This window comes from Talpa europaea, assembly GCF_964194135.1.
Source record: "Talpa europaea genome assembly, chromosome: 3".
NCBI lineage: Eukaryota > Metazoa > Chordata > Mammalia > Eulipotyphla > Talpidae > Talpa > Talpa europaea.
This window is the reverse complement of record NC_140069.1, coordinates 108,780,823-108,805,150: the sequence shown is the minus strand read 5'-3', so window position 1 is coordinate 108,805,150 and position 24,328 is coordinate 108,780,823. Positions and strand designations below refer to the sequence as shown.

Here is a 24,328-nt window from a genome sequence, read left to right as displayed (position 1 = left end):
GTCAACTAATCTTTGACAAAGGAGCAAAGAATATGCATTGGAGCAAAGAAAGTTTGTTCAATAAATGGTGCTGGGAAAACTGGGTCGCTACATGCAAAAGAATGAAGCTTGACCACCACCTCACACCATACACAAAAATCAACTCAAAATGGATTAAAGAACTAGACATAAGACCTGAAACCATAAAATATATAGAAGGAAATATAGGCGAAACACTACGTGATTTGCACATCAAAGACATCTTTACAGACACATCACCCAAAGCAGTGATAGTGAAGGCAAAGATAAACAGCTGGGACTACATCAAATTAAAGAGCTTTTGCACAGCAAAAGAGACAATAACAAAAACAAAGAGAAACCCCACCAACTGGGAGAACATTTTTGCACCCAACACTAATGATAAAGGACTGATCACAAAAATCTGCAAAGAGCTGATGAGACTCAACAACACCAAAGAAAATAATCCAGTCAAAAAATGGGCAGAAGAGCTTAAAAGAAACTTCTCTGAAGAGGAAATGCAAATGGCCAACAGGCATATGAAAAAATGTTCAACATCACTTGTCATCAGGGAAATGCAAATCAAAACTACCATGAGATACCATCTTACACCAGTGAGAATGGCACATATTAAAAAAACTAGCAACAACAAATGTTGGCGAGGGTGTGGAGAAAAAGGAACTCTTCTGCACTGTTGGTGGGAGTGCAAACTGGTCCAACCACTGTGGAAAGCTGTGTGGAGATTTCTGGACCTACTAAACATAGAGCTTCCATATGATCCAGCAATTCCACTCCTAGGTATTTACCCAAAGGACACAGAAACATCAATTCCAAAGAACACCTGCACCCCTATGTTTATAGCAGCACTGTTTACAATAGCTAAGCTTTGGAAACAACCCAAATGCCCAAAAATAGATGACTGGATCAAGAAGATGTGGTACATATATACCATGGAATATTACTCAGCATTCAAAAAAGATAAACACATGCAATTTGCTGCAACATGGATGGCGCTGGAAGGGATAATGCTCAGCGAAATAAGCCAAAAAGAAAAAGAAAAATACCGGATGGTCTCACTCATAGCAGGAATCTAGAAAACTTAAATAAGGGACCAGGAAAATGAATAACTATAAGAAAGTGAAAATCAAAATCAACAAAAACTATGAACCAGAGACACTTTTAGGGGGGCGGGGGCGGGAGGGGAAGGATTGGGGTCAGAATGGGGGGCTGCAATTGTATGGGGAATATAACAATAAAATTTATAAAAAAAAACAAAAAAAAAGATTAACAAGTCAAAAAAAAAAAAAAAAACTCCTAGAAAAAAAAAAAAAATTAAGTCACCCAATAAGCACATTCCCATTTCTTTTTTTTTTTTTTTTTTAATAGAGGCATGCTTTATTTATTTGTTTGCTGGTTTGTTTGTTTGTTTTGTTTATACATGCACTGGGTACAGTCAGAAGCACGGGAGGGTGAGAGAATTCACCAGAGCCAGAGCAGGGAGCAGAGCAGGCAGAAGGACCGAAGTACACTGCTGAGGGGAGCAGCGGGCGGCAGGAGAGGTCTGCACGCCATGTGGGACCCTCCGCTGGTGGCCGGGGAGCAGCCGGGGATCGAACCGGCGCCGCAGAGGCCGCGCGCAGTTTCGCAACCCAGCGCTCAACCGCTGCGCCACCGGGGAGGCCCCACATTCCCATTTCAATTCTCATAATCAAATTAAGTAACTTTTCACAGCATGTTTTTTGCATTAATTTTTGCCTTATGTGAGTGATGCTGATCTTTAAAATAGCCCCCATGCACAGTGCTAAGTGCTGTCTAATAATCCTTTAAGTTCAAAATATGCCAAATGGAGGAAATTTCTGTGCTAAATAAGCTCCCTTCATGGGAAAATTAGAGTGCTGATGGTCATAATTTTATTTATTTTTATTTTTTAATTTAATTTGTTTTATACTAATTTTTTTATTTTTTACATCATTGTTCATTTTTTTAGTTTTAACTTTTTTTTAATTATAGTCACATAAACATACTTAAATTTACTATCCATTTTTTTGATATACAGCTCACTGGTATTGTCTATTCACATCATTGTGCAACCATCATTACCATCCATCCCCACAACCCTTTCCACCCTGCAAACTGAAATTCTGAAACTGTGTACCCATTAAACATTAACTGTCCATCCCCACCTTCCCCAGTCCCTGGCAACCACCATTCTATTTTTTTTGTCTCTATAAATTTCACTATTGGGGGCCTCCCCAGTGGCGCAGCGGTTGAGCACTGGGCTGCGGAGCTGCCCGCAGCCTCTGCACCGCCGGTTCGATCCCCGGCTGCTCCACGGCCACCGGAGGAGGGTCCCACATGGCGCGCAGACCTCTCCTGCCGCCCGCTGCTCCCATCAGCAGTGTACTTCGGTCCTTCTGCCTGCTCTGCTCCCTGCTCTGGCTCTGGTGAATTCTCTCACCCTCCTGCGCTTCTGACTGTACCCAGTGCTTGTATAAATAAATAAATCTTTAAAAAAAAAATTCACTATTCATGTACCTTAGAGACATATCCATACAGTATTTGTACAGTATTCATTGAGTATTTGTTTGTTTGTTTGTTTTTGTGACTAGCTCATTTCACTTAGCTTAATATGCTCAAGATTCCTCCAGGTTACAGTATGTGTCAGAATTTTTTAAGGATGAACAAATTTCTATTTTATCTATATCTCATATTATGTTTACACACTGGAGTTGCTTACATCTTCTGGAAATTGCAAATAATATTGCTCTGAACACAGGTACACAAATGTCATTGTTCATTTTGAAACAATATTTGCTTCTCCCCATCCCCTCACGTGTAGTCCCCCATAGTTTCCTTCACCAATACACCTGCGCACCATCACCTCAGTCCCCTGTGCTCCTCCCTCCTTCCCTCTGATCCCTCTCCTTCCTCCTCCCCTGCAATATGTCTCTGATTTATAATTGTCCATTTTTGCTTTGTTGTGTTTTGTACTGTTATTATTTTTTTACACTGATGTCTTACCTGGTTTCCCTATATTCCTGCTATAAGTAAAACCATCCGATATTTTTCTTTGTTCTTCTGACTTATTTCACTGAGCATAATTCCTTCTAGTTCTATTCACGTTGCTGCAAATGGCATGAATTTATCTTTTTTGATGGCTGAATAATATTCCATTGTGCATATACGCCACATCTTCTTGATCCAGTCATCTATTTTTTGGGCATTTGGGTTATTTTCAGGTTTTAGCTATTGTAAATAGTGCTGCAATAAACATAGGTGTACAGGTGTTCTTTTGAATCAATATTTTTGTGTCCTTTGGGTTTAGATCCCTGGTAGAGGAATTGTGATGGCCATAGTTTTAGAATTAGTTAACAATATATATTAAACAATATATATTAATTAGTTAACAAAATATATTAGACCTATTTAAGCAGAGACACACATAAAACATGTTTATCCTTTAAATGGCTGATGAAAATGTTGCAGAGACTCTGTGTCTTGCCCAGGAGCAAAGGTTCAGTATTTGCTGATTCAGCCTTTGCTGTAACTTTACAAACTAAACTAGTAATGAGAATTTACTGCATACACTAAAAGCTTCAATGCTTTAATAAATGACACTCCCAATAACAAGAATTAACTGTACATGGTAAAAGCTTCAGCACTTAAATGACTTTTCCAGATAATTGCCTAGTAATACTGGATTTGGTTAAGATGTAGCTATAATAACAAGCTAAGGGTAATAGCTTAACACGGATTTCTAAAACCGCAGGCAAAAACAGAGAAACCCCACCGACTGGGAGAACATTTTTGCACACAACACTAATGATAAAGGACTGATCACAAAAATCTACAAAGAGCTGATGAAACTCAACAAAAACAAAGAAAATAATCCAGTCAAAAAATGGGCAGAAGAGCTAAAAAGAAACTTCTCTGAGGAGGAAATGCAAATGGCCAACAGGCATATGAAAAAATGTTCAACATCACTTGTAATCAGGGAAATGCAAATCAAAACTACCATGAGATACCATCTTACACCAGTGAGAATGGCACATATTAAAAAAAACTAGCAACAACAAATGTTGGCGAGGTTGTAGAGAAAAAGGAACTCTCCTGCACTGTTGGTGGGAGTGCAAACTGGTCCAACCACTATGGAGAGCTGTGTGGAGATTTCTGGACCTACTAAACATAGATCTTCCATATGATCCAGCAATTCCACTCCTGGGATTTACCCAAAGGACACAGAAACATCAATTCCAAAGAGCACCTGCGCCCCTATGTTTATAACAGCACTATTTACAATAGCTAAGATTTGGAAACAACCCAAATGCCCAAAAATAGATGATTGGATCAAGAAAATATGGTACATATACACCATGGAATATTACTCAGCATTCAAAAAAGATAAACACATGCAATTTACAGCAACATGGATGGCTCTGGAAGGGATCATGCTCAGCGAAATAAGCCAGAAAGAAAAAGAAAAATACCGGATGGTCTCACTCATAGCAGGAATCTAGAAAACTTAAATAAGAGACCAGGAAAAAGAATAACTATAAGAAAGTAAAAATCAAAATCAACAAACAACTATGAACCAGAGACACTCTATGGGGGGTGGGGGTTGGGGAAAGGAGGGATTGGGGTCAAAATAAGGGGGTTGCAATTGTATGGGGAATACAAAAATAAAATTAAAATTAAAAAAATAAAAATAAAAAACCCACAGGCATACCAGTGTCACACTGTATTCTATTTTTATAAACACTCACAATAATGTGACTCACAAATAATGCCTAGGGTGAAGAAATAACTACAAAAGAAAAAAATGCTTAAAAAAAAGAAAAAAAATGCTTTATGAAGTAAAACACATGTGTGTTTTTAAACTTAAATTTTGATCTATACAAATCAACCATTTAATATAAAATTTAGAAAACTTCTCTTTCATCTGTAATTAGCTAGCTCTTGGTTCCTATAATACAGAATTATATTTACATGAGAAAACACAAAAACTGCATATAAATGAAACATATTTGTGGAGGTGATGGGTATGTTTTCTACTGTGATTGTGAAGGTGGTTCAATGAATGTAAGCATATGTACAAACTTATCAATCTTTATACATTAAATATGTACAGTGTTTTGACTGTCCTTTATACTTCAAAAAGAAGTGGTGCAATGAAGAATAAAAAGTAACACCATACTAATAAGTGTCCATGCATGGTAACAGACTGACAGATTTCTGTTACCAGGAAATAACCATGTAGCACATTGTAAAGTCTACTTTTCTATTTCTGCAAATATATTTGCAACATATGTAAAAGTGCCTTTTGACTTTAATCTTTTATCAGTCTTTGTCAAAATTCTCTATCACAATCTAGGAATATAATTAAAACTGATAATTTGGTTATGAAGTGAAACTATCTAAAGGCCATCTCTCCATAAGACACAATTAGGTTAATTGCTTTAGAACCAAGTTATCTGACAACAAATTTAATCCCAGCTCTTTTCCTATTCTCTGCCTAAAGTTTTTCCAACAAGCTTTAATTACTCCCTAACAAAACTTTGAAAGCTCTCTATTGAAAGCTCTCCTGTTTTAAATCCTTCAAAAATGAGAAATCTTTTTCTAATGACAATGAATACCTTTCTATTTCATATTTCCAATTGAGCCCTCTACCCAACAGGTTTTCTTAAACTGGGTTGTCAGGCCTGCATTAACAGGCCTGCATTGGCCAGTTTCTTAATTAAAGCACTGGAAATAACAGCTGCAATTTCCTTTCCAGGCAACGGATATCTCTCTAAAAGTGTAATTACCTTCACACTCCCAGTCTTTCCTAAAATTAGAGGTGTGCCCTTTTCTGTGCTTAATGATTCACTGTGACACTGAAACCTGAGACAAATAAATCTAAATGCATGAAAGCAAACAAGTAGAAAATTCTTTATTAGCCTTCAATAGGTAGAGACAGCCATCATTTCTCAAAAACTTTAATGCTGATGAAAGTGCTATGTAAATTAGTATTTATGTGTATAGGAATATTTCAGTCCTAAAAATATGTCTTTGTTTTACGAATGAGATAATTCATAACTGAGAGAAGAATAAAGTTCTAGGTCAGAAAGTTTTACAGTTTGAAAGGAAGGAGACGCAAGATAGAAGTCACAGAAAACAGAGGATAACGCCCAAATAACTTACAGTTCATGTCCCAATTGCATTTGGCAATTATATAAGACTTGACTATTCTGAAGTATCAGCCACACCACATTAATGACTGAGACACTGGAACCACCTTCTCTACTGCCCCATACTCTACCCAGTGACTGCACAAGGTGGGCTCTTTATGTCAATGGAACAGAAGGCAAAAATTGAGACAAGGTGAATAATAAGCAGCAGCAAACAGAAATACACCAACAGTAAAAAATTTTCTTAATGTCAAAAGAGTCAGACCAGGCAGTGTCAAAAGAATGGAAACTTTCTTTTCAAAAACTTGCCCTCAAAAAATCAACAACAGCAAAAATCAACTTCATAACAATAAAGACAGAAAACAAACCTGGAAATGTTACCTCACTGATAAGATTTCACATTTGTTTTTCACAGTTAATCAAGAAGAATAAGATGAATTGCCACAAAGAAAAAGAATGATAAACAGTACCTTTATACTGAAGAGAAAGTTTTATTTGATTTTATGTATTAAATTTGAAAAGAGACCCTGTCCAGACTTCTATATTCCTGACAATCTTATTTCTCCAAACAGAAGATAATGTTTCAAAAATTGGGGACTCTTTTCTAAAGTAGTATATAAAGATAAATATTTAGATATAGCAAAGCTATAGCTTGGGTAATGTTTATTAAGTAATTACAACAGCAAAAGAAGGAAACGTTTTAAATGATCGACAATGGGAATTTGTTGCAATACAACTTGATATCCCCACACAAATTCCAAAGGAACTCCTACTTGAATAAGGATTGCTGATATTTACTTCAAACTCTGTATAGAAAATTCTCAAGACACTTTATCAGTTTGGGTCAGTTTTCAAAATTGCCAATTGGTTTAACTTCATCACATAAAAAAATATGATCTCATATTATCCAGTTTTTAATAATTTGGTATCTTGGGAGCTTTCATAGATGTATGTATGCTTTTAGGGATATTATAAATTAAGGTCAATTCTATAAATTGTATTTAAGAAATATTAAATTGCTACCATTAACTTTATTTTTTTAACTTTGTATCAGTTTTTGACACAGTAACACAACACACTTGCTTCCCTGACATTCCTACACCCCTCACCCAATCTATATAGCTTTCTCCCCTCCCCTCCTCCTTAGGAACTGTTCAAGGAAAATAAAAGGGCAGGTCACTTCTATACACCCAGCCCCGCACCCCTGGCCAGTGGAGTGGGGCTCAGGCACTACACAGAACCTGGTAGGGTACAAAAGGAGCTAGCACTGTACCCAGTCAGAACAGGTTCCCTCACAACCCTGGTCCTGAATTGCTACTCTTCTTCCTCTCTGCTCTTTGTGACTCCAAGAAGGAGACACACTGGGGCCTAGGAGAGAACAAGAACTCTCGGCTGTGCTTTGATAATTGGAGTTTGACTAGTGTTTTTAAGGTCGAAGCACCCTCAGAAAAAGCCCTTTGGTGGGAATGAACTTCAATGTCCCTTTTTACAATGTACTGATAACATTAAACAGATTAAGGCAGTTTAACCAAAGCCAGAATAACACTAAACTGTAAATAAGGAGGGGTTGGAGCTGCTTTCTCCAGGCCAGATACAAATGCACACAGAGAAGCCCAGGTGGAGTGTCAAAAACAACTCAAGGACACTGCCCAGGGGCTGAAGAGCCGATGGGGTGACAGGAAGCAAGGAAAGAAAATACACAATTCTTAAAAACCAAAAAAGAAATCCCAATAGCAAGGAACCTGAGCCTGAAAATGCTACTCACCAGCCCTCCAGGCTTTCCCCTGGACCCAGACAGTCCTTCCCCTTCTGGGTAACACCTTCCCTAGGCTAGATGGAGCATATCACACAGCACAGTTTAAAAAACATCTAATGCCAATTCATAAACATCTTCATTCACTATTGGTGAATTATATGTGAGTAATATGATTATACTGTTTTTTATGGAAAACAATTTCAATGAGTCACCTCCAAGAACGCAATAGGCAACCCTCACCTGAGCCATTAAGCATCCTTCCCTGGACAACAAGGAGCCCCCTCCTTTGCCCCAGGGATGCCAAACTTCCTCTCTTCCCCCACAGTGACTCTTGGACAAAGCATCCTCTATGACCATTAGTCCTCATTGGACAAGTTCTGGCCAGTGGGTGAGCCATGAACATCACATCTGGCTAAGAGGGATCAAAGTCAGGGACCAAAGTGATGCCTGAATGCACAACCTCACAGTCCAAGTAGCTGAAGGTCTTCAGGAGTGGAGCTGTTTCCCTGCCCTTCCTGAAGCAGATGAAGACGTCGTTCACTTTCATCTTCTCTTCAGCAAACTCTAGTAGGGCTAACAATCCTTCTTTGCTCCCATCAGCTAATAATTTCTCTGGGATCTCTACAAACAGGCTCTGGCTAGACAGCACTGCACGCCAGGACACCTTTGCCTCAGTGACCCCACACTGGAAGTAGACAATATGAGGTTTTTCATGCTTCACAGTGAGTCCTGGGTCACAATGAGCTATTCCTCCTTCTATATGAAAGCTAAGAGAGAAGGATCCCTGCTGCCCCCTCGCTCTCTAGGGATATTTGAAGTGGGTCAGGGGCATCAGGAGCACCACAGAGGCCCCAGAACAATGTATCTGTAGCACTGAAGCTGGGGACAATTACTCAAAGGCAAAATACTATTGTCGTGGGTGTTTATCATCCTCAGTGGTTCTCGGGGTGGGCAAAGGCAATGCAGGGGTAGGAGGGCGGATGAGGGGGTTGGCATGGGACATTTGCAGGGCTAATCTCTGAATTGTCAGGCCATGGGCCCAGAGCCGCCTCCTCTTGCCTCAGCAAGCACCTGCCTCCAGCTCCATTAAATAAATTTAATACATTCAAATCATTTCATTTCAAATAAAATCAAATGAGCAAACTTCTTGAAAAATGCTCAACATTCTTAAAATATACATTAGACACATTTTTCAAGAAGCTAGTTAACTCGCTGAAAAAATTCGTCAATTGGAAATTTTGCCAGTGTAGGAATAAAGGTGTACATTTCTGGCAGGCTAGCCTAGGAAAGAGAAAAAGCAGCAGCTGGTACAAAGAAAAACCTTAAACAAACATGTTCTCCTGTTGTATTTGCTTAAATAAACCAGTCTATCAAAACATAAAACCAAGACCTACGCATCTATCTGCTTCCATATGTTCATTGTATTTCATCAGTACAGTCACTGGGAAGGCAGTAACAAAAAGATGCCTTTTCAGAGTCACTGAACATGAGAAATCAAGAGAAGAAACTGGAAGGGTTATGATTTCCTGAATGTAGAATACTGAATTCAGATTTCACTGAGCAGTGACCATCAATGAGGGAGACTGCAGAGCCAGGACGAGACTCCATTGAAACAAATTGTCTGCTTTAATATGATCAGTATTTGAACTACTGCCAAGTTAATCTGTGGAAAACCCACTGAGAATATGTTTGCTGCTGTTTTATAACAGAGAATTAGCTTTCTTATGCAGTTACTTTTTTATGTTAAAAGTTAAACAAGAAAAAAATTAAAATAATTAAACCAAGTACACAAACTTTAAAAATCAAGCCTATATCCAAGAGATGGCTATTTTAGGTCACCACCAAAGCTTACATTTCCAAGCCAGAAAGCAACTTTAAAAATATCCAAGTAAGTGTTCTATTTAATACAAAGTTTTGCCATAGATGTTTTCTCAATTTTTAAGCATTGTACTCTGCCTTAATACTATAAGGGAGTATAAACCCACATAAAGATTTTTGTTGCTGTTCCACAGTTAAATTTATATTTCTCCCCTGTACTAAGAACTTAGATCTAATAAGCCCATACCCTGGGAACAACAAGCATTAGATATAACATATTTTTTAAATTTCCAAGTAAAATCCATTACAATCACAAACTGTTTTATGAGGACACATCTTAGGCCTGGATTCCAACTAAAACCTGATATTAGAGGGGAAAAAACATTTAGAGAGAATAGGACAGCCAGACATTTGCTGGAAATATTTCCTTGGATCATATAACTAAATACACAAATATGAGCCATTGATAATTAGAGGTTAGTTTTACCAAGGAGAGGGGAGAAATGGCTTTTCAGACATGGACATAAGAGAAACCTGTAAGGATGCAAGAACATGATAATCTCAAAAAAACTGGAAACTGTGATTTGATTACCAAAAAAAACTAAGGAGTAAAATGGAAGGGAGTAGAGGGATGAACAAGAAAGTTAGAAATGTAACCTGAAATTATATGCTAAAGAACCTTTAATACATGTTAAAATGATTTATGTCTTTACATCACAATAACATCTTTAAAGACTCATCACCCAAAGCAAAGATAGTCAATGAAAAGATAAATACCTGGGATTATGTCAAACTGAAACGCTTCTGCACAGCAAAAGAGACATTAACAGAGAGACACCCCACTGATTGGGAAAAAAAATCTTTGCACCCCAATCAACTGACAGGGCACTGATCACAAAGATAAACAAAGAACTCACATAACTTAACAAAAACAAAATAAACAATCATCAGAAATGGGCAGAAGAACTTAAAAGACATTTCTCCAAAGAGGAAATGCAAATGGCCAACAAGCATATGAAAAAATGTTCAACATCCCTTAAAATCAGGGAAATGCAAATCAAAACCAGATTGAGATACCACCCTACACCAGTAAGAATGCACGTATTAAAAAAAAAAAAAAAAGCAACAACAAATGTTGGCAAGGATGTGGTGAAAAAGGAACTCTCCTCCATTGCTGGTGAGTGTGCAAACTGGTCCAACCACTATGGAAAGCTGTCTGGAGGTTCCTAAAAATGGAGCTACCATACAACCCAGCAATTCCACTACTAGGGATCTACCCAAAGGACACAAAAACATTGATTCAAAAGAACTCCTGTACACCTATGTTTGTTGTAGCACTATTTACAATAGCTAAAACCTGGAAACAACACAAATGCCCAAAAACAGATGACTGGATCAAGAAGATGTGGCAAATACACACAATGGAATATTATTCAGCCATCAAAAAAATTAAACTCATGCCATTCACAGCAACGTGAATGGAACTAGAAGGAATTATGCTCAGTGAAATAAGCCAGAAGGACAAAGAAAAATATCATATGGTTTCCCTTATAGCAGGAATAAGGGAAACCAAATAAGATATTAGCGTAAAAAAATAATAACAGTACAAAACACAACAAAGCAAAAATGGACAATTATAAATCAGAGACATACTGCAGGGGAGGAAGAAGGAGAGGGATTGGAGGGAGGGAGGGAGGCGCACAGGGGACTGAGGTGATGGTGCACGGGTGCATTGGTGAAGGAAACTCTATGGGGACTACACGTGAGGGGGCGGGGGGATACAAATATTGTTTAAAAATTATCAATGATGTAAAATTAATAAAAAAAATGAGAGATTTAAAAAAATGACTTATGTCTTATGTTTGACTAGATATGGGGTTTAGAGAAAATAAAACTAATAAAATTGTATCAACTACTATTAACCAATCAAAAAATGTAAACAAGAAAACTACTTTTAAATAAGGGGAAGATACTAATTTTTGTTTGGGATACTTAATCTGAAGCATCCCCTTAAAGGGTCTTGTGGGAAACTGTAAATATGTTTTTGAAACTTGATATAGAACTAAGCACTAGAGACTGAATTTTAGAATCATTTAAAGAAAGGTTGAAGGCAAGCAGTTGAGTGAAAAATGTCAACAATGGTTCTCCATAGTTAGATTGCAGGTGATTTTTTTTCCCTCAGATTACTCAAATCATTTATAACAAATCTATATTCCTTCTATTTACAGAAAAATAAGATTTAATGCAAGAAAATATGGATAGGATCATTTAGAGAAATCATGTGTATGGCAAAGAGAACATCAAAAGCAAAACCCTAAGATAACATTTGAAAAGAAATAGAAGTTATCTAAAAAAAAATAAGGATATAAAATTGAGTGGTACAAGATGTCAGTATTTCAGTAAGCAACAAAGAGCAGCAGGGAAACAGGATAAAATGACAAACATAAATGAAGTAGGATGAAGATGAAGTGCTAACTATAGAAGTTATAAAGCAAGACTTTTCCATTGGATTGGAATCCATGAGGGTCAAAGAAACCACTCGTAATCGGAAGATGTTTACTAAGAGGAGATTTAGGAAATGACTGACATAAAACCAAAACTGAAATGAGTTGAAAGAAAATAGAGAAAGAGATAAAGGTAAAGAGTCTGGTTTTGAAGGGAAGGTCAGTAAAAACTCAGAGCTGAAAAGAGGATCAGGTTAAGGACAAGTCTACCGGCATCTGTGTTCACCATAGAGAATACAGACTCACTATTACAAAGTCAAGAGTTACATTCATTCCCTCTGTCCTGCCATAGTTATCACCTACTAATACAGAAAAAAATAAACCAGAATGGAACATGTCAGTCTGTCTCACAATATAGTCCATATAAATACCTTTTTTCTTTATGGAACAAAAGGTAAAGAAAAGAAAAACCTGAGTCCCCAAATTTGAAGAACCATTACCCACCTAAAGAATTCTTACCTTATTCTAAATGCAATCATGTGAGTGAACAAATTCCCATCACCTCCTACAAAAAATAAAAACACAACTAAATCTGTCTAGCTGACTAATTTCTAGAAATGTAATTTTAATGAAAAATGGATGTATTTATTTGGTCTTCCAAATGAACACAAAGACTGTTTCCAATATCCAGAAGGTACACAAATATTCCTCACCATAAACTATATAATAAATTCTCATTTTAGCTTCTGAATGAGCAGTGGGAGATGCACCTTTTCCACGGGTCTCTGACAGACATGTACTCACTGATAATTTAATGAGTCAATAGGCAAACATGCAGGGAAGTGAAAGCAGTTACAACAACAAGCATATTTAACTGACTAACAGAATGATTAGCTCTTCAAAAATCAAGATTTATCTGAAAGAGTACTAAATACTGAAAGAAAACAGAAAATAAATTTCTTCCCAGAATATCTCAGAACGCCAAGATTCCCTTAGTGCTTACATTTTAGTTTAGGCTGCTACTGTTGAACTTTAAAAGCAACCTATTTGGAGTACTCACTAATGATTTCTTGATGCTCATAGATTACATTATCATACTGGAGTTTAAGAATATCAAGAATTATGATTAGAACTATATTATGTTAAAAAATAAATAGGCATATGTGGTATAGCCATAAGATGGAAAGCTATTCAGCAATAAATAAGAAGGAACAAACTGTTGATAAGTGCCACGATGTCAATCAATCTCAAAATCATTATGCTAAATGATAAAAGCCAATCTAACAAGAAAAATGAATGCTTTGATTCCACTTATATAAAATTCTAGAAAGTGAATCTGCAGCAAGAGCAAGCAGATCAGTGATTACAGATAGATAAGGTGGAGGAAGAGTTGAATGAAAAAGGATAAGCAAGACACTTTAGGGGATATTGGAAGTAGATGCCTTATTTATGGTTAAAACTAACCAAATGATATACTTCAAATATATGTAGTTTAGTGTACTACACTTAACATTCAATAAACTTCAAAAAAATGATGCAATTGTTTACCCTTTCCATAAACTATCTAAATAACACTTTAAAGCAGTATCATTTATATAAGGGCAATGAGTGGACTAACAAATGACTGTTTTTAAAGGGATAATATATCTAAAACACTTAGAACTGTGACCCATATAACTGTAATATAATTCTATAAGAAAGAGAAATAAGGGAGAGAACAAAATTAAGGTAGTTGTGGTGAGATGAATCAATTCTTTGAGTTTTATTCAGAATTGTCTTTGGTATACACTGTTTTATCAACAACAAAGTTTGACGTTGGAAGTTTCAGGTCCTTTTTTGTAGTTGTACATGGTTTAGATGCCATGAGACTAGCACCCCTCACTCCACTAAAACTCTTTGTTGCCAACCTTAATTCACAGAACATGTCCTAAGTCAGGTGCTTGTCAGGTGCTGCTGTGGAATAATAGGCAGGTCTGCTTCTTTAACATTCCAAAAAAAAAAATAATTCCTAAACAAAAAAATTGTAAAAGAGAATGAGATCCCCTCAGATGATCAGGACAGCATGGGAAGAAAGTTTGCCAGACAATGGGAGTTGTACATCTCTGCACAGATACCTCGTCCTCAAGAGAAGACAACTGATGGTTACCTACACCCCTGTGTGAGTAAAACAGCAGCAGAAAGTAAACACATGGAACACTAACATCTACCTTGGAGGAGATGACAGATTTCTGAAACACATGAGAAAGGGATTCTTTGAGAAAAAGGAACAATCTGAAAACGATTGACCGAAAGGGGAAAAATTGTAAATACTTGTTTGTTGTACTTAATATGAGTCAATGTATAGCCTCTTAGAAGCACTTGTAGAGGGCCGCAAGGATACACCACCTCTGGAGTCAGTGGGATTCAGTGGAAAGTGAGGTGTCTGAAGACAAATACATGGCAATCTTGTGACTCACCAGTTCTGTCACCTTTTTCATATTAATTGCCTTCGTGCTTCCATTTCCTCATCTCTAAAAGCAGAGATATGGACTGTTGTGAGGATTAGTATTAATGTAAATAAAGTGTTCACACAGTTAACTACTCAATAAATAGTGCTTGTATCAAGACAATTAATTAACAAGAAAAGTAACAAGAAACAATTAAAAACATCCCTCAGTAGAAACTACACACAATTATTGATAATTTCCAAAATCAATGATCTTCCAGCATATCAGGGAAAAATCAATTAAAAAGTAAATTGATGGGAAAACTGCCACAGAAATAGTAACACAAATATTTAGGAATACAAAGACTCCCTGGTGAGAGTACAGGATGCGACAATAAATACCTGAAGTAGACTGCATCTTCACATGTGAATACTTTAAAGGTGACAAGTTCTTCCAAATAAATGAAGAAATTTAACAGCATCTGAGAGAAAAGTCCAGTCAAATAAACACTTATGCTATATATTAAACATCCAAAATAGACGATAAAGAACATAGCTACATGCACACAAATGAAAGTATAGAAAACAAGTCAATGGAATAGAGTGAGTCATGAATTGTTCAAAATACTACTTGTAAAAACTGGCTATTCAGAAAATAAAGTCAGAGGTTTACCTTACATCAAGAATTGAAAAAAATTCAAGATTAGTCAAAATGTCAAAATTAATTCACAACGTATTGTTAAATGAAAAAAAAAAGTCACCAAACTGTATGTATGTAAATATACATGTAAATTCATAATGAAATATTGATATGTGCCAAGATGTTTGATATGTGCAAGAGGCAGTATTACTTGATAGCTAAAAGTATGGGACTCGGCAGCAGCAGCCCAGGCTCAGAAATAAATTAACTCTGCTGGAAAATATCAGAACTGAGTCCATTAGAATCTGAAGGACATATAAATGAGTTAATACATAAAATGCCTTAAAATTGTACCTGGCTATTGTTCTTTTTATTTGTTCCTATTACAAATGGTAATCAGTATGCTTACTTGGCAGTATTCCAAGTGTTTTTACTGCTCCATTTTTCTAGAATGCAAATATACTGCTCTTGATTTTTGAAAGGTCAAATGCACAAAAATTAAACCATGAAAAATTGGAGCAAATAATGGTAATATTTATCTGTTCTTTTTAAACAAGCAAGCTCGGCTATGTTTAAGCATCTATTGTTATTTTAGCTCAAATTATTTCCTTCTATGCATTACTGATATGCCCAAGAAATATCAAATGGCACTAAACTTATATTTTAAATGGCCAAATCCTTCTGCTCTCAAAGTGTACTGTTTTCATACAGTCCAGTCTTGAAAGCATTAATCTCTTTGGTGGAGATGAAATGCTTGTTCTGTAATCTTTCTTGTAAATTTATTATTTAAAATATTGGAAAGTATAGAATATTTACATAATACTGCATTTCTATGATCACTGTTGTATAACATAACTAATATTTAGCAAATCATTTAAAGTTTGGACTTTTTGTCTGATTATACAATTGTCACTACATAGCAAATTGTCTTTCATTCTCAACTACACAGTTTAACAATGTACAAAAAACAATAAGGAGTTATTTTAAAGGACTGCTTCTCCCAAAGGAAAGAACACAGGTAATATCATAGAAAGTAACTAAATTAAGAAATAAAAAACTGACGTATTAAAGAAAAAAGGGCACTCTCTTACGCTTACTCTGTAACAATCTTAGAAAAAAGTGGTAAGGTTGAGAAATTAAAACTATGTCCTAGAACTACAGCACCAAGGATAAAGATCATCTTCTCACCTGTTACAGTAGGAATGCCTATAACCTTGGGCAGTCAGTGAAGTGCCCCTTAATCTATCCACCGTGGTAATACAGGCTCAATGCAGTAAACCAGAACCAGAATCACATCATTACATAAATGTGATCCATTCAGTAAGCCTGTCCCAAATAGGAACCCTATAAGTTTCAGATTACAAAGAAGTAGTTCACGGCTCTACAGAATTGAATTCTAAATTCTTCTGTCTACTACCCACCAATCCTAATCTTACCTCTAAATGAGCATAATACCAAGGCCTCTTACACATGACTGCACTTAACTATATTTGTAGCTTACTATCGTGGCCTACTAAGTCTTCTCCAAACTAAACATGCTCAACTCCTTTGATAAGTCCTCAAGTATTTGGACATACTTTCCAAATAGTTTGTTTCCTAATTCACACTTCAAGCCAACATCTCATATGTCAATGACCCTCTTCAAATATTGCCCCTATGTTAAATGTTTACATTCAACAATTCAAGCATTCTGCTCATATTAATACATTCCAAGACACCTCCCTCATTACTGCTTTTAGCAGCCACCTGACATTTATGGTTTCTAAAGTAATTTTAAGCAAGTTTTCTTCATCCTATGCTTGAACATCTCAGTTTCAGACCTAGAAAAAAGATGGTCTACATGTAAAATAATTATGTTTGCCCATTACTCCACTCTTTCAAAATTATCTTGAATCTCAATTCTACTTTCTAATTCATTAGGCATCTTTTCCAGCATTGTGACTTTACAAAATTTGGTTATGCCTTCTCAAAACCAAAATATTGGTTAAAATCACAAAAGTAAAACAATAACTGGAAAGGAATTAGATACTAAGATAAACAACATCAACTGTATTGGAGACCTTCCTCCAGCTTAGCATCATTTCCCAAAATTAATAAATTTAAGATATATTTCTTCAAATAGACAATAATCTGCATTTATATCATCACTCTGCATACACTTCTGCATCTTGTCCAGAGGGAAAAGACATTTTGAATGACTTACTGAACATCAGGAATCACTCTCTGTATCATACTCCAGACTTATTGCACACCTACCCTTTCAACTCGCAGTCACCTTCTACACTATCATTCTACTGACTGTGCCTTTTTAGTTTATTCTCAATTGCTTTTTGCTCTGCTTGCTTCCTAAATGCAGCGGTTTCTCTGAGCCTGCTCCTCTACCTACTGTACTTGCTATGTGCTTAGAGTCTAAGTGACCTCATCAACGCTAGTGGCTTCAATTACCTCTTATGGCTCCCAAGTTGTCTCTCAGCTACACTCTGTACATCCAATTGTCTCTGGGAGAGCACTGCTTGAATGTCCCTTGGGCACTTTAAACTCAGGATGCCGATAATGAACTCATTCTCTTTCTTCCAGTTGACTCCTCCTGCTCTTAAATTTTCAACCTCAATGAAAGGCAGAGAATCTTCCCAGTAGCCCAAGGTAGAAAGCCAAGAAACTGTGATAGACTGAAATTGATCACTGGCCTATTAAATCCATCCACTTGTTCTCCCACCCGTCCACCCTCACTGTAGTTACTTAGCTCTGACTTCTTCTTCCCATGGGAAAAGCAACTGATATTCCTGCCTCCAGAATGATCTCCCTTTATCTTTCTCCACATAAACAGAATCATTTTTCTAATCTAATTTCAATGGCTCCCCATGGCTTTCCTCACAGGATGCTGAGTCTATGCCTTCTTCGTAATCTAGGCATCTGTTGCCACTCCCATCCATGTCTCTTCACTTTAGCCCTTGATTTAATTCCTCTATACCACTATTTTCTTTGACTGAGATATGCTGACCTCTGTGCATCCTGCAAACCTCTTCTAGGAATTTTTCAAAACTCAGCTCAAACAGCAATTTCTCTAAGACGAGGTATCCTTAGTCTGATTTAATTGCCTCTTCTCTGTGTCATTGTATATAACTCTAAGCTTACCTCCATTACAGACTTCACTTATCTGTACTGTAAGAACAGACTCACGTATTACTAGTTTTCCTGTGAGAGGAATATATTATATGAACTCATTAAATGCTAAATGAACAAACAAATGTATCAGTGGCTACTGAAAAAGAAGCAACAGAAAATGAAGCAGGAATGTCTTGAAATTTCTAAAACACACTTTAGAACAAAGACTGTCATTCCATTCCAAGTCCAAAAATTTTTGGTCACTTTTCAGTTGTTTGAATATTTTTCTCAGCCAAACACATGACACTTCACATATTATAGGAAGTTAATAATCTACTGTGTACCAAACATGATTTTATTAATTTTGAGCCCTATTTAATATTTTAAGGGAAGTATTGATAAGCCCATATACATTTTTATTTTCTAATTAATCGCTTTCTCTCAGCATTACATCATCTCAAAGTACATCAAGAAAAAATCTAGAAAAATGTATTTGCAGTGTATATATGTTTACCGTATCAAGAGCTCATATACATAGGGCCTCCCCAGTGGCTCAGCGGTTGAGCGCTGGGTTGCGAAGCTGCCCACGGCCTCTGCAGCAACAGTTCGTTCCTGGCCGCCTGGCGAGGGCCCCACATGGCGCGCAGACCTCTCCTGCCGCCCGCTGCTCCCCTCAGCAGTGGACTTCGGTCCTTCTGCCTGCTCTGCTCCCCGCTCTGGCTCTGGTGAATTCTCTCACCCTCCCGCGCTTCTGACTGTACCCAGTGCTTGTATAAATAAATAAATAAATCTTTGGAAAAAAAAAAAGCTCATATACATAAAAACAAGAAGCAAAAGCATTTAAACAGAAAAATCCACCAAAAAAGGAAATACAAAAAGCTAAGTAACATAAAAATAGTGATTAAAGAAATATAAACTACTTCAATGAGATCGCACTCTCTACCTTCAAAATAGTAACAATAAATAACATTTTTCAGTGCTGCCCAGTTAATATCCTTGAAGCTAAAATTTCTCTCACAGCTAATCCATTTTCAATAATCAGAAATTCATACAATGTTCTGTGTTGCTGCTCATTACAAAATTTTTAAACTCCAAAGAATTAAAAACAACATAAGTGCCCAGAATTAAATTTACTTATTCATTCAACAAGCATTATTAGGCTCTTACTGTATGTGAGGCACTATTTGATGTGCTAAGAATAGTTTTCAAAAAAGAAAAAAAAAATTGCTTTGTCTTTATGGAGCTTATAATTTATGTAGGAGGCAGAACACAAAAACAAAATAATTAACATATATATATTACAATAGATATTAAGACATGGTATGGAAAAAAATAAAAGCATGAAATAGAGATAGAAACGAGGTTGTAGTTTCAAATGTTGAGCAGGGAAGGCCTTATTGAGGGCTGACAAATGAGTCGAAACCTGGAGAATAAGAGGGAGGAAACCAAACAAAAACTTGAGGGAAGAGAGTACCAGGCAAAGATTCTGAAAAAAAAAGCTTCCATAACACATTCTAGAAAGAGCAAGGAGACCAGGGAGGTTAAAACAGAATGAAAATAGGGGAATGTAATTTCCCAATTTTCATATTGGGAAATACCAAGACCATGCAATCCACCATCACAGCTTTGGTTCTCAGTGAAGTCTTAGAAGAGTTTTGAGAAGAGTAACACTTTTTCACTCGTGTTTTAATGTGAGATTTACAAGCTACAGATCAACTTGGGAAGCTAGATTAGTAATCCAGGCAAGATATGGTGGTGGTGTGGCCCACAAAGCACAAGCCAGCTGGTGAAAACACTGACTCCGGGTGTTCTGAAGCAGAAGCGAAAGGGTTTGCTGATAGACTGGGTGTAGGACATGGAAGAAAAAGAAATCACTCCAAAGTTTTAGACCTGAACAAGTGAAAGAAAGAAGTTGCCAATGAATGAAATTGGAAAGAAGTAGGTTTAGTGCAATGTCAGGGCTCAGTTTTGGACATGTCAGGTTTGATGTGGAGACAAACAGATTGTACCTGTGGGGAGTCCAGAAACCAATCCAACGAGAGATGGAAACATGACAGCTGTCCATATGTAGATGATAAAGCCAAGAAACAGGACAACATCACCAAAAGTGTGAGGATGACAGAAAAGACAGGAGGGTTAAGGAGCAAGGCCAGGAAGAGTCAGGGAGTTGAGGCAAAACTGGAGAAGACTAAGAAGGCATATGGTGGAGTAAGACGAAAACCAGGAGAGTGTGCTATGCTTGAGCCAAATCACAGTTTCATTGGTGACAGAGCAATCACTGGGCTCAGTGTTTTTATTAATATTACAAAAATATTTATAAAAAGTATTATTATTGGGAAATGCTTAAAACAAGAGAAGAAAAATACAATTTCTGTATATGAGTCACTTAATGTCTTTAAAATAAGGAAAAAGAAAATATATAGGTAGGAAATGTGCTAAAGCATTAATACTGGATATCCCTAGATGGGAAAATTAATGCTAACATTTCCTTTTTTATACTTTATTTTCTAAAAATTTTACAATTCACAACTTCCATAATTAGAAAAAATTGTCCTGTAAAATACTTGTGTAATTAACCAAATTTCCCTATCCACATAGCAGTTCTTGCAAGAATAACAACTAATAGTTGGCATTGCATTAAAATTTACCAAGCATTTTCACATGAATTAGTTTGATCCTTGGAGCAACTCTAACATAAATAAGGCAGGAGTTACTTTATCCATTTTCAGACTGTAACCTAGAGAGTTTGATTTAATCAAAGCCATACAAACCAGTTTCAATGGTCAAGTCTGAATATATTATTTGATTTCTTTCTATACAACTTAAACTATAAGATATTTTGCAGTTGAACAAACTGTAATCAACACTCTACCCACATAATTAACAAAGGCTGGAAAACATTTACCAAGAAGGCTGGCCAAACCCTCTTAATATTACCAAGTTTTCTATTGTAATGTCTATCTCAGAGAGGTACTTATTAATACCATGTTTGCTGCTTCTGGCAGGCTGCAAGCTCCTAGAGAGGGATGACAATATGCTCTGCATCCCGTTTTATCACCAACATCTGGCCTAGAACCAGACATATAGAAAATAATCGGGCAATGCTTGCTGATGCATTTTATGGGGATGGGAGGGGCTCATGCTCCATTTTGAGTGTTGATTTTAGAAGTTTCTAAGATTTCATGCAAATCCAAGAAATAAGCTAGGGTTATAGCCAATGGAATTTTTGCATTGAAACTGGTATCTGGGTTTTAGGCAACTAAACTGTATTACTAGGGCACACCAAAGGTACTGGTTCTCCAATTTCAGTCTACATTCTACCCTAGAGAGCTAGTTATACAGCACAGCTTGCTGGGATTTCTAATTTAGTACAGTATGTACAGGGCCCAAGAACTTGCATTTCTAACAAGTTCCCACACTGTGGTGGCACTGCAAGTCTTAGGATCACACTTGGAGAAACACTGATCTAAAGAAGAGACTACAGAAGCGAAGCTTTGAATAAGTTAAAAACAGTACGTTGAATACCAGAGCTGTAAACTGATTTAAGAATATGGGCCTCCCCGGTGGCGCAGCGGTTGAGCGCTGGGTTGCGAAGCTGCCCACAGCCTCTTCAGGGCCGGTTCGATCCCCGGCTGCTCCCCAGCCACTGGAGGAGGGTCCCACATGGCGCGCAGACCTCTCCTGCCGCCCGCTGCACCCCTCAGCAGTTTACTTCAGTCCTGCTTCCTGCTCTGGCTCTGGTGAATTCTCTCACCCTCCCGCGCTTCTGGCTGTACCCAGTGCATGTATAAACAAACAAGCAAATAAATAAACAAACAAACAAGCAAATAAATAAATAAATAAAGCATGCCTCTATAAAAAAAATTTAAAAAAAGAATAAACATCAATATTTTCTGATTACTGGGTTTTTATTTCAAAGCCTTCAATACAGTACAACTGAATAAAGATGTCAATTAGGATTAAATGCACTATAAAGATCAATTTTTGTAACTGAAAAAGTGAAAGACAATCAACTCTTATATTTTCAAGGCAGTGATTGGTGCTTCCAGAGCAAAGGACCTACATTTTACTCATTCTTAAAACCCTTAAAGTGCCTTAAACAAAAAGATATTGAAGCCTTGTTTGCTAAGATACTGAAATTCCTGCTCTCAATGAGCCTATCATTCCTACATGAGGTGTTAAGAGCACAATGAGAGTCTGGCAAAAGACTGGCATGGAACAGCATGTGCATGCCAGGGAGCCAGCAATGGACTGCGACTACTATTCAGAGAAAAGATCCTGTGTCTTTTTTTAGTCCCAGAGGGTTAAAAGATACAGGAATCAATCTAAACAGAGATTTCCTCTGCTGAGGCATCCATCACCATCCCCTTGTTTCATCAAATTCCTACTCATTCTTTGGGCTTCAGCGTCCACGTCTCTTCCTCAGGAACCCTCCATCTCAGCCCAGAATGGCTATATACTCCTGTTATGTGCAACAGTTGCCATCACAGCAATTACAGCAAAAGTCATTACATGATGCCATGATGTATGCTGTTGTTTTGATTCTACCCCCACAAGATTTTAAACCTCAATATGGGCAGCAGCCATATGTTTTGTTCATCCTTTTTCTGCTTGTGCCGTGTACATAAGTAGATAATAAAAATGTGTTTATACTGAAATATCATATAGAACATAGATGGATAAAAGCAGAAAGAAACAAGAATTAACCATGATTTCTTCAGAAGGAGGGAAAAAGCAACCTATATTTGAGTGTTTTCTGATAATAACGAATTATTATAAGATCCGAGGAACTGCTGAAGAATACACTATGGTAGGAAAACTTGTCACTCTGTACCATACTCTGCTATTTTCATCCCTTATGCTAAAATATGACACTTCATGGATCTGTCAACTCTTAGTTTTACATTGTAAATATTGATGGTGTGAATACTTCCTCACATTTGCCTGAAACATGAGAAATGGTTTTGAGCGTAAGAACTTGAAATGGAAAATTCACCTCCACAAGCATAACAGGCAAGACTAATTATGTTAACAGTTTGAAAACAGAGACTGAATCCTAACTTTTTCAGTGTCAGTGTGACTTTAGAATCTCTGACACCCTCACCCACAGTCCAAGACCTTCAGAGACTTCCTACGGAAAGAATATTTCCCAACCACTGCTATCAAGGTTAGAAACAAAAGATGTGGCCATTTACAAGTCTTCTGATTTAGGTGGACTTGAAAGACCCAACCTCTTATCAAATCAAGGAAGGTAATATAATTAAATTCTACTCTATCACTCGACTCCTAGGTAATGCTCAACTCATTCCCCATACATACACAGTAACCAGTAAGCACTGAGCACTAGTGACCCAGTTGTCAAATTCAAACATCAGTTTTCGGTGCTTATTTCAACTTCTTTGGACATTTGATATCACAACCACTCCTTTTTTCTTTAAAGGTACTCCCCCCACCTTTACCTAATTCAGTACCATCACATTTCTTTTATCTGAGTCATTACTTACATGTCTCTTTTGTAGACACCACCATCACCATCCCTTTCAATGTTGATAAAGTCCAAGTGCTATTTTTCATCCTCTTTGTTCTCATTCCCTGGATGATCTCATCCAATCTGGCTGTTTCAACCATCCCTTTCACTGAAAATGATTCCCACATCTACACACTAACCCAGACCCATACCCCTGAGAAACAGGGCCTTATTGGACCTTTTCAGAATCAAATTCCTATCTTATGTTCTTCACATTCCTCCAGCTTAGAGACACCATTCTCTAATCAAGCCAGAACCCTCATTCCCTTGCCTCTGCATCCAATTACTGTCAACTCTATCTTATCACATCATGCCCTTTTTTCTGTCTTCCTTGCTATCCTTAACTGAGGTCTGTCATCCTTCACCTAGACTATGACAGTTACTCTCAGCAGGTCTCACCTCTGTCTGCCTCCCACCCCTCTAATGTGGCCTCCATATTGTCGCCAAAC

At 37.1% G+C, this 24,328-nt stretch overlaps 1 pseudogene across 1 annotated transcript; it reads right to left on the bottom strand.

Moving 5' to 3' along the window:
- Positions 1 to 8,276: 8,276 nt before the first annotated feature.
- LOC311168764 (ornithine decarboxylase antizyme 2-like) lies at positions 8,277 to 8,850 on the bottom strand (annotated as a pseudogene). Its single transcript has one exon. The product of its transcript is annotated as an ornithine decarboxylase antizyme 2-like (transcript).
- Between the last annotated feature and the right edge of the window lie 15,478 nt (positions 8,851 to 24,328).